We start from the raw sequence: 11,480 nt of genomic DNA, 5'->3' as shown, positions 1-11,480 counted from the left end.
TACTTGTTTATGCATTTTATGATTTTTATATATGGTAGTGTGTATCTGTCCACCCCATATCCTAATTTATTCTCCCACTCCTCCTCTCCTTTGATAACCATGCATTTGTTTTCCTTGCCTGTGTGAGTTTGTATGTTTTATAAGTTTATTTTTAAAAACTGTTTATTTTATAGTGGTATGTAGCTGATTAACAATGTTGTGGTAGTTTCAGTTGGACAGCAAAGAGACTCAGCCATACATATACATGTATCTGTTCTCCCCCAGACTCCCCTCCTATCCAAGGCTGCCAAATAACGTTGAGCAGAGTTCCCTGTGCCATGCAGTAGGACCTTGTTGGTTATTCATTCTAAATATTGCTGTGTGTACATGTTGATTCCAGATTCCCCAACTATCCCTTACTCCCATTCTTCCTTGCTGGCAACCAGTTAAATTCATTTTTGTAATGTTTTAAATTCAACATATATAAGTGATATCATATGATATTTGTTTTTCTGAACTATTTCAATTAGTATTATCTCTAGGTCCATGTATGTTGCTGCAAATGGCATTCTTTCATCCTTTCTTAAAGCTGAGCAATATTCCAGTGTGTGTGTGTGCGTATCACATCTTCTTTATCCAGTTGTCTGTTAATGGACATTTAGGTTCCTTCCATGTATTGACCATTGTAAATAGTGCTGCAGTGAATATTGTGGTGCAAGTTTTGTATTTTTCTGAAGTATGTTTTTTTCCCAGATGTATGCCCAGGAGTGGGACTGCTGGATCGTATGGTAGATCTGCTTTTAGTTTTTTAAGGAACCTCCATACTGTTTTCCTAGTGGCTGCACCAATTTATATTCCCATGAAGAATCTGGGAGGGTTCTCTTTTCTCCATACTCACTCCAGTATTTAATAATTGTGGACTTTTTTTGATGATGGAAAAACTGCTGTTTTTAAACAAGACTTTGAGACAATTTGTCAAGATTGTATGGTTTAATAGAGTACAGAATGTACTGAAATGGAAAAAAAAAGAAAAGCTCAAGGAACATATACACTAAGAATAGAGCCTAATGGAAACTATGTGTCAGTGTAGGTTTATCAGTTGCAACAAATGTGCTACTCAGGTGCCAGATGCTGCTTAGTGGGAGATGCCCTGTGTTCCGGCCAGGTACTGGGTTGGGGAAAGGGTACAAGAGGGAATGTATGGAAACTCTTTACTTTTTTGGCTCAATTTTGCTGCAAGCCTAAAATTGGTGTAAAAAAAGGCTATTAAAAATCACAAATAAATAAATGTTAAATAAGTAATAATATAGAAAAATAATAAGAAATCCATGTAACAGTATCTTATCATTTTTTTAAATTTAAATTTATTTATTTTAATTGGAGGCTAATTACTTTACCATATTGTATTGGTTTTGCCATACATCAACATGAATCCGCCACGAGTATACACGGGTTCCCCATCCTGAACCTCCTCCTGTCTCCTTCCCTGTACCATCCCTCTGGGTCATCCCAGTGCACCAGCCCCAAGCATCCTGTATCCTGCATTGAACCTGGACTGGCGATTTGTTACTTATATGATATTATACATGATTCAAAGCCATTCTCCCAAATCATCTCACCCTCTCCTTCTCCCACAGAGTCCAAAAGACTGTTCTATACATCTGTGTCTCTTTTGCTTTCTCGCATACAGGGTTGTCGTTACCATCTTTATAAATTCCATATATATGCATTAGTATACTGTATTAGTGTTTTTCTTTCTGGATTACTTCACTCTATATGCTGCTGCTGCTAAGTTGGTTCAGTCGTGTCCAACTCTGTGCGACCCCATAAACAGCAGCCCACCGGGCTCCCCTGTCCCTTGGATTCTCAAGGCAAGAACACTGGAGTGGGTTTCCATTTCCTTCTCCAGTGCATGAAAGTGAAAAGTGAAAGTGTAGTCCCTCGTTCATGTCTGACTCTTAGCGACCTCATGGACTGTAGCCCACCAGGTTCCTCATCCATGGGATTTTCCAGGCAAGAGTACTGGAGTGGGATGCCGTTGCCTTCTCTGTTACTCTGTGTAATAGGCTCCAGTTTCATCCACCCCATTAGAACTGATTCAGATGTATTCTTTTTAATGGCTGAGTAATACTCCATTGTGAATATGTACCACAGCTTTCTTAGCCATTTGTCTGCGGATGGACATCTAGGTTGCTTTCATGTCCTGGCTGTAATAAACAGTGCTGCGATGAACATTGGGGTACCTGTGTCTCTTTCAATTCTGATTTCCTCGGTGTGTATGCCCAGCAGTGGGATTGCTGGGTCATAAGGGAGTTCTGTTTCCAGTTTTTTAAGGAATCTCCAGACTGTTCTCCATAGTGGCTGTACTAGTTTGCATTCCCACCAACAGTGTAAGAGGGTTCCCTTTTCTCCACACCCTCTCCAGCATTTATTCCTTGTAGACTTTTGGATAATAGCCATTCTGACTGGCATTAAGTGGTACGTCATTGTGGTTTTGATTTGCATTTCTCTGATAGTGAGTGATGTTGAGCATCTTTTCATGTGTGTGTTAGCCATCCATATGTCTTCTTTGGAGAAATGTCTGTTTAGTTCTTTGGCCCATTTTTTGATTGGGTTGTTTATTTTTCTGAAATTGAGCTCCAGGAGTTGCTTGTATATTTTTGAGATTAGTTGTTTGTCAGTTGCTTCATTTGTTATTATTTTCTCCCATTCCTAAGGCTGTCTTTTCACCTTGCTTAGAGTTTCCTTTGTTGTGCAGAAGCTTTTAATTTTAATTAGGTCCCATTTGTTTATTTTTGCTTTTATCTCCAATATTATGGGAGGTGGGTCATAGAGGATCCTGCTGTGATTTATGTTGGAGAGTGTTTTGCCTATGTTCTCCTCTAGGAGTTTTATAGTTTTTGGTCTTAGATTTAGATCTTTAATCCATTTATTTTTGTGTATGCTATTAGAAAGTGTTCTAGTTTCATTCTTTTACAAGGGGTTGACCAGTTTTCCCAGCACCACTTGTTAAAGAGATTGTCTTTTCTCTATTGTATACTCATTTTCACTATATTGACTCTTCTGATCCATGAACATGGTATATTTCTCCATCTATCAGTGTCCTCTTTGATTTTTTTCACCAGTGTTTTGTAGTTTTCTATATATAGGTCTTTAGTTTCTTTAGGTAGATATATTCCTAAGTATTTCATTCTTTTCGCTGCAGTGGTGAAAGGAATTGTTTCCTTAATTTCTCTTTCTATTTTCTTGTTATCAGTGTATAGGAATGCAAGGGATTTCTGTGTGTTGATTTTATGTCCTGCAACTTTACTGTATTCATTGATTAGCTCTGGTAATTTTCTGGTGGAGTCTTTAGGGTTTTCTATGTAGAGGATCATGTCACTGCAAACAGTGAGAGTTTTACTTCTTTTCCAATTTGGATCCCTTTTATTTCTTTTTCTGCTCTGATTGCTGTGGCCACAATTTCCAAAACTATTTTGAATAGTAGTGGTGAGAGTGAGCACCCTTGTCTTGTTCCTGACTTTAAGGGAAATGGTTTCAATTTTTCGCCATTGAGAATAATGTTTGCTGTGGGTTTGTCATATATAGCTTTTATTATGATGAGGTATGTTCCTTCTGTTCCTACTTTCTGGAGAGTTTTTTATCATAAATAGATGTTGAATTTTGTCAAAGGCTTTCTCTGCATCTATTGAGATAATCATATGGCTTTTGTATTTCAATTTGTTAATGTGGTGTATTACATTGTTTGATTTCCGAATATTGAAAAATCCTTGCATCCCTGGGATAAAGCCCACTTGGTCACGGTGTATGATCTTTTTAATATGTTGTTGGATTCTGATTGCCAGAATTTTGTTAAGGATTTTTGCATCTAAGTTTATCAGTGATACTGGCCTGTAGCTTTGTTTTTTTTTTTTTTTCCTGGCATCTTTTTTTGGTATTAGGGTGATGGTGGCCTCATAGAATGAGTTTGGAAGATTACCTTCCTCTGCAATTTTCTGGAAGAGTTTCAGTAGGATAGGTGTTAGCTATCTAAGTTTTTGGTAGAATTCAGCTGTGAAGCCGTCTGGACCTGGGCTTTTGTTTGCTGGAAGATTTCTGATTACAGTTTCAATTTCCATGCTTGTGATAGGTCTGTTAAGATTTTCTATTTCTTCCTGGTTCAGTTTTGGAAGGTTCTACTTTTCTAAGAATTTGTCTATTTTTTCCAAGTTGTCCATTTTATTGGCATATAATTGCTGAGAGTAGTCTCTTATGATCCTTTGTATTTTTTTGTGTTGTCTGTTGTGATCTCTCCATTTTTATTTCTAATTTTATTGATTTGATTTCTCTCCCTTTGTTTCTTGATGAGTCTGGCTAATGGTTTGTCAATTTTATTTATCCTTTCAAAGAATCAGCTTTTTGCTTTGTTGATTTTTGCTATGGTCTCTCTTGTTTCTTTTGCATTTATTTCTGCCCTAATTTTTAAGATTTCTTTCCTTCTACTAACCCTGGGGTTCTTCATTTCTTCCTTTTCTAGTTGCTTTCGGTGTAGAGTTAGGTTATTTATTTGACTTTTTTCTTGTTTCTTGATGTATGCCTGTATTGCTGTGAACTTTCGCCTTGGCACTGCTTTTACAGTGTCCCACAGGTTTTGGGTTGTTGTGTTTTATTTTAATTTGTTTCTATGCATATTTTGATTTCTTTTTTGTTTTCTTCTGTGATTTGTTGGTTATTCAACAGCATGTTGTTTAGCCTCCATATGTTGGAATTTTTAATAGTTTTTATCCTGTAATTGAGATCTAATCTTAACTGCATTGTGGTCAGAAAAGATGCTTGGAATGATTTCAGTTTTTTTGAATTTACCAAGTATCTATCATCTTAAAACTATTTCCATAATTATGTAAACTTAATAGTCAAGTAATGAGGAACACAAAGGCACTGATAATAATAAATAAAGTAGAGTCAATCCCAGGAACAATTAATAATTTAGTCAAGTGTTTGTTCTTACTGTCCTTTTCTTGACACCATTTTGCCATTTCTCTCCATAGCTGTTTAAGACTTTCCTAGCACTGCTTTATACAGTGGGTGACATATGATTTTGCCTGTTTATAAGCTCCACATAAATACACACCTGTCTGACATCTAATTCCACAGATATGGTGTCTCTAAAGTGAAGCTCATCAATCTGCAAAAAAGTTAATGTGGAAAAATACGTTAATAAGTATTAATTGCTTAAGTGTTTTCTTCCAAAGTAATATAGTTGCTTTTAAAATATATTTCTTCTGTGAATATGTAGCCTTAATTATAAAGAATGATTATAGCAGTAGAAATATCATAAGGTTAAATAAATGGACTTTTTTTCTTGGTAAACTGAGCGTTTTTGCACTTGCTTCAATGCCATATAATTGATGTTTGGAATGTAACATTGTGGCTTTTTAGTTACATCCTAAACATTGAGTCAGTGTTCAAAAACTGGCCTTTATCAGGTGAATATTCTGGGTTTTGGACCCTTACTTGCATTCATGAAAGACTCAGTTATCATTAACAATTTAATGAATGGTTCTCTTTCTGAACAACTTATGGAAAACAGAGGAAGACTAGATTTATTGCATATATATGAATATTATATTTTATTTTTCCCAGATCTTAAACATATTTCTGTATGATATATTAATATCATAGGTAGTGAGTTTATCTTTTCTAATTTATTCTTAAAATAGTTTGAAACTTACTATTCTATTTTTCTACTTCTTTACTCTCTGAAAAATCTTTCCAGAGTTTTTCTGCAATTTCAAAATTAACGTGGTTGCTTTTTTTTTTTTTTTGGCTAGGTCCTTTTTATCCACTTTAATCATAGTCTTCTATTTTGAAATCAAAGATCAAACTTTTAAAATAAGTCAGTCTTAATGTGTGTATTATTTTCTCTAACTTTGCTTACAATGCAAAGAGTCAGAGCTTCCATCTGCTTCAGATGTGGTCGTCAGAACATCTGCCACTGTGCTTATTCACTGAGACGACATACTTGTGATGACCCCTCTGTCAATGAGCTCTACCGTGCTTTGATCAGCTGCCACTGTGTTACCTCACTACCTCTGTTCTTCCCAAGGATTTCCCTGATAGTGAAACAGCTTACATCTTGCAGCTTCTGAATTATCTCTTACTTTAAGATGGATCTTTCTATGCAAGAAAAATGAATACAATGTTGCTTCTAGTGTTATACTAGTAAAAAAAAATCTTCCCTGGAAGAGACATCTCAAGACTGTATGCTATAACATTTTTATGTGCAAACTGATACAGTGCTATCCTTGTTTTTTACAGGTATAAAAGGCATCTTAAATGCAATTGTTGTTGAGCTGCAGAGCTAATGTCTGACTCCTTCGAAACCCCATGGATGCTCACCATTTTCTGTCCGTGGGATTTCCCAAGCAAGAAGACTGGTTCAGTTCAGTTCAGTCGCTCAGTTGTATCCAACTCTTTGCGACCCCATGGACTGAAGCACGTGAGGACTCACTGTCCATCATTAACTCTTGGAGTTTGCTCAGACTCATATCCATTGAGTTGGTGATGCTATCCAACCATCTCATCCTCTGCCTTCCCCTTCTCCTCCCATTTCAATCTTTCTCAGCATTAGGGTCTTTTCCAAAGAGTCGGTTCTTCACATTAGGGGGCCAAAGTATTGGAGTTTCAGCTTCAGCATCAGTCCTTCCAATGAATATTCAGGACTGATTTCCTTTAGGGTGGACTGGGTGGATCTCCTTGCAGTCCAAACGACTCTCAAGAGTCTTCACCACCACCACAGTTCAAAAGCCATCAATTCTTTGGTGCTCAGCTTTCCTTACAGTCCAACTCTCACAGTAATAGCATGACTACTGCAAAAACCATAGCCTTGACTAGATGGACCTTTGTTGGCAAAGTAATGTCTTTGCTGTTCGCTTTATATCTCTTACTTTCCTGAAGAGATCTCTAGTCTCTCCCATTCTGTTGTTTTCCTCTATTTTTTTTGCACTGATCACTGAGGAAGGCTTTCTTATCTCTCATTGCTATTCTTTGGAACTCTGCATTCAAATGGGTGTATCTTTCTTTTTTCCTTTGTCTTTCGTGTCTTGTCTTTTCTTAGCTATTTTTAAGGCCTCCTTGGACAACCATTTTGTCTTTTTGCATTTCTTTTTCTTGGGATGGTCTTGATCACTGCCTCCTGTACAATGTCACGAATGTCTGTCGATAGTTCTTCAGACACTATCAGATCTAATCCCTTGAATCTATTTCTCACTTGCACTGTATAATTGTAAGGTGTTTGATTTAGTTCATACCTGAATTGTCTAGTGGTTTTCCCTATTTTCTTCAATTTAAGTCTGAATTTAAGAAGACTAGAGTGGGTTTCCGGAGAAGGCAATGGCACCCCACTCCAGTACTCTTGCCTGGAAAATCCCATGGATGGAGGAGTCTGGTAGGCTGTAGTCCCTAGGGTTGCTAAGAGTCAGACATGACTGAGCAACTTCACTTTCACTTTTCACTTTCATACATTGGAGAAGGAAATGACAACCAACTCCAGTGTTCCTGCCTGGAGAGTCCCAGGGATGACTGAGCCTGGTGGGCTGCTGTCTGTGGGGTTGCACAGAGTCAAACACGACTGAAGTGACTTAGGAGCAGCAGAGTGGGTTTCTAAATCTTTCTAGTCTTTTACCTTCTCCAAGGATCTTTCCAACCCAGGGATCGAACTGCTTTCTTTACTACTGAGTCACCAGGGACACCCCTTTAAGTGCAATAATTATCACTTAATTTCAAATTCAGTTCATCCAGTTAATGCTAAAGCAACTAAATGAAAACACTTCCCTGGTGGCTCAGTGATAAAGGATCTGCCTGCCAAGTAGGAGATGAGAATTTGATCCATGTGTCGAGAAGATCTCTGGAACAGTTTTCTATGTAGCCATGAACGGCACATCTGTAACTGCCTCAGTAGCCACTTGTTCTCTTCTTATATATCCTGAGATATTTCTTCTTATTGACAAATTTAGAAAGGAGTAAGTGGTGAATTGCTAACAGATCATTGAGAACAATCACACGTACGAAAAATAATACAAATTTAAATGCTCATGCTGCAGAGCAGTAAATTACAAAGCAGTCACCAAAGCAAGCACCACTTGAGTTCAGTTCAGTTGCTCAGTCGTGTCCGACTCTGTAACCCCATGAATCGCAGCACGCCAGGCCTCCCTGTCCATCACCATCTCCAGGAGTTCACTCAAACTCACGTCCATTGAGTCAGTGATGCCATCCAGCATCTCATCCTCTTTCGTCCCCTTCTCCTCCTGCCCCGAATCCCTCCAAGCATCAGTCTTTTCCAGTGAGTCAGCTCTTCGCATGAGGTGGCCAAAGTACTGGAGTTTCAGCTTAGCATCATTCCGCTTAGGTTAAAATAAATAAATAAAAATAACATTGCCAGCATCCATGAAGACGCTCTCATGCTGCTTCCTAACTATTCTCTTTACACCTGGATGTAACAGTGAAGAATTTTATAGTAGTCACTTTCTTAGATTTCTTTATTTTTTTTGCCACTGATAAAAGAGTTCTTAAATACAATAGATTGTCTAATCATTATATAAGTGGAGCCTTAAAGTATACATTCTTTATATCTTGCTTTATTTACTAAATAATAGTTTTGTGAAATTCATTCATGTTTCTTTGTATCACAGACACTTGTTCATTTATTTCTAATTTTGTTGTCGTGGTAAAACGTAAGATTTACCGTTGTGACCATTTTTAAGTGTACAGTTCAGTGGTATTAAATATGTTCATACTGTTGTGCTACCAGCTCCATCCATTTCCATAATATTTTTATCTTATAAATCTGAGTCTTTATACCATTAAACAATAACTCCTCATTACTCTTCCTTTCATACCCTGGCAACTATTATTCTGTCTTCTGTTTCTGTAATTTTGACTAGTTTAAGTGTCTCATTTAGTGAAATAACACAGGATTTGTGTTTTTTTGTGTGTGTGTGTGTGTAACTGGTTTATTTCATTTAGCATTATGACCCTAGAATTTACCCATGTTGTAGCATATCATAGCATATCCTTCCATTTGGATGATAAATAATATTTTATTGCAAAATATATCACATTTTGCTTACATATTCATCCGTCAATGGGATATTGAGTTGCTCTACCTTTTAGCTATAGTAAGCTATGTGTTGGGAGAAGGCAATGGCAACCCGCTCCAGGACTCTTGCCTGGAAAATCCCATGGACAGAGGAGCCTGGTGGGCTGCAGTCCATGGGGTTGCTAGGAGTTGGACACGACTGAGTGACTTCACTTTTCACTTTTCACTTTCATGCATTGGAAAAGGAAATGGCAACCCACTCCAGTGTTCTTGCCTGGAGAATCCCAGGGACAGGGGAGCCTGATGGGCTGCCCTCTCTGGGGTCACACAGAGTCGGACACGACTGAAGCGACTTAGCAGCAGCAGCAGCAGCAGCAGCAGCAGCAGCAGCAAGCTATGTGTTGAGAGTTTTTGTATCAGTATTCACCAGGGTTATTAGACATTAGTTTTCTCATAGTGTGTTCTTCCAGCTTAGAAATCAATAGTGCTGGCTTCACAGAATGGGTTTAGAAAAGTTCTCTCATACTGAATTTTCTGGAAGAGTTTGAGCATGATTGGTATTTGTACTTAAATGTTTGGAATAATTCACTATGAAGTCATTTGGTCCTATACTTTTCTTTCTTTGGAAGTTTTTGGTTACTGATTAAATCCTCTAACTAGTTAAGTTCTTTTACATTTTTTAAAAATAGCACCATAATTCAGTCTTAGTAGGTTGTGTGATTCTGTTAATAGATTCATTTCATCTGGTCTTCTGATGTGTTGGTGTAGAGTTGTTCACAGTATTCTTTATAGTCCTTCTTAATTGCTTTAAAATCAGTTGTAATAGTACCTCTTTCATTTTTAATTTTTAATTAGTTGAGTCTTCTGTTTTCTTACTTGATCTAGGTAAAGACTGTCAATTTTGTTGAACTTTTCAAAGAGAAAAGCCTTGGTTTTGTTGTTTTTCTTTGTTTTCTGTTCTCTATTTCATTTCTCTGCTCTAATCTTTATTATTTCCTTACTTTTATTAGCTTTGGGTTTAGTTTGTTTTTATTCTTCTAGTTAATTGACGTATACAGTTAGGTTGTTGATTTGAGGCTTTTTTATATAAACATTTATAGCTACAAATTTTGCTTTTTAGCACTGCTTTTGCCACATCCTGTAATATTGATAGTTCATCTGTTTTGTATTCCTTCCAGTCTCTTCCTTGATCTTTTGGTTAAGTGAACAGTTTTTAATTTCCACTTATTTTTGGATTTTCTAATTTTCCTTTATTTATTGATTTCCAGTTTTATTCTATTATGATTTGAAAGTATACTTTGTGTGATTTCAGTTTTTCCAAACTTACTAAGACCTGTTTCATGGCCTAAAAAATGGTCTGCCCTGGAAAATATTCCATGTGTACTTTAGAAATATGTGTATTGTGCTGCTTTTGGATAGAGTCTTATATAGTTCTGTTCAACTTGTCTAGTTCTTTGTTGATCTAAGGTCTATTTTTTCTGTTACTGAAAGTGAGGTATTTACATTTTCTATAATTACTGTAAAGTTATTTCATCCTTCAATTCTGTCAATGTTTGCTTCATTATTTAGAGAGTCTAATGTTTAGTTCATGTAAATCGGTAATTGTGATTTATTCTTGTTGAACTGTCCCTTTTATGGTGAATATACTGTTTCACTTTGTCTCTTGTAATAGTTTTTGACTTAAATTTTATCTTTACTTACATTAGCACAGCCATTCCTACTCTGGTTGCTATTTGCAGGAAGTATCTTTTTCTGTTGTGTAACTCTTAACCTATGTGTAGTGAAGTGAAGTGAAGTCGCTCAGTCATGTCCGACTCTTTTGCAACCCGATGGACTGTAGCCTACTAGGCTCCTCTGTCCATGGGATTTTCCAGGCAATAGTACTGGAGTGGATTGCCATTTCCTTCTCCAGGGGATCTTCCTAACCCAGGGATCAAACCTGGGTCTCCTGCATGGTAGACAGACGCTTTACCATCTGAGCCACCAGGGAAGTCCTTAACCTGTGTATGTTCTAAGATCTAAAATGAGGCTTGTAGACAGCATATAGTTGGATTAGGCTTTTTATCCATTTGGCCAACCTTTAATGTTTTCTAGAGTTTAATTTATTTACATTTAAAATAATTATGAATAAGGAAGAACTTACTGTTGAATTTTACTCATTGTTTTCTTCATGTCATAGCTTTTTTTTAACCTGCTTTCTTGCCAGATTCTTTTTTTTAGTTCATTTTTTTGTATTTTTGATTCCTTTCTGAACATCCTTTCATGTTCATTCTATAGATATTTTCTTTATAGTTTCCATGAGAATTACATAAAACATCTTAAAATTATAACAATCTATTTTAAACTGATAATTTAATTTCATACAAAACTCCTCCTTTACAACTGACTCGGTGTGTTATTGATGCCACAAATTACATCTTCATGT

The sequence above is a fragment of the Budorcas taxicolor genome, chromosome 3, assembly GCF_023091745.1.
Source record: "Budorcas taxicolor isolate Tak-1 chromosome 3, Takin1.1, whole genome shotgun sequence".
NCBI classification, from domain to species: domain Eukaryota; kingdom Metazoa; phylum Chordata; class Mammalia; order Artiodactyla; family Bovidae; genus Budorcas; species Budorcas taxicolor.
The sequence above is the reverse complement of the archived record's forward strand: the minus strand, read 5'-3'. Positions refer to the sequence as shown.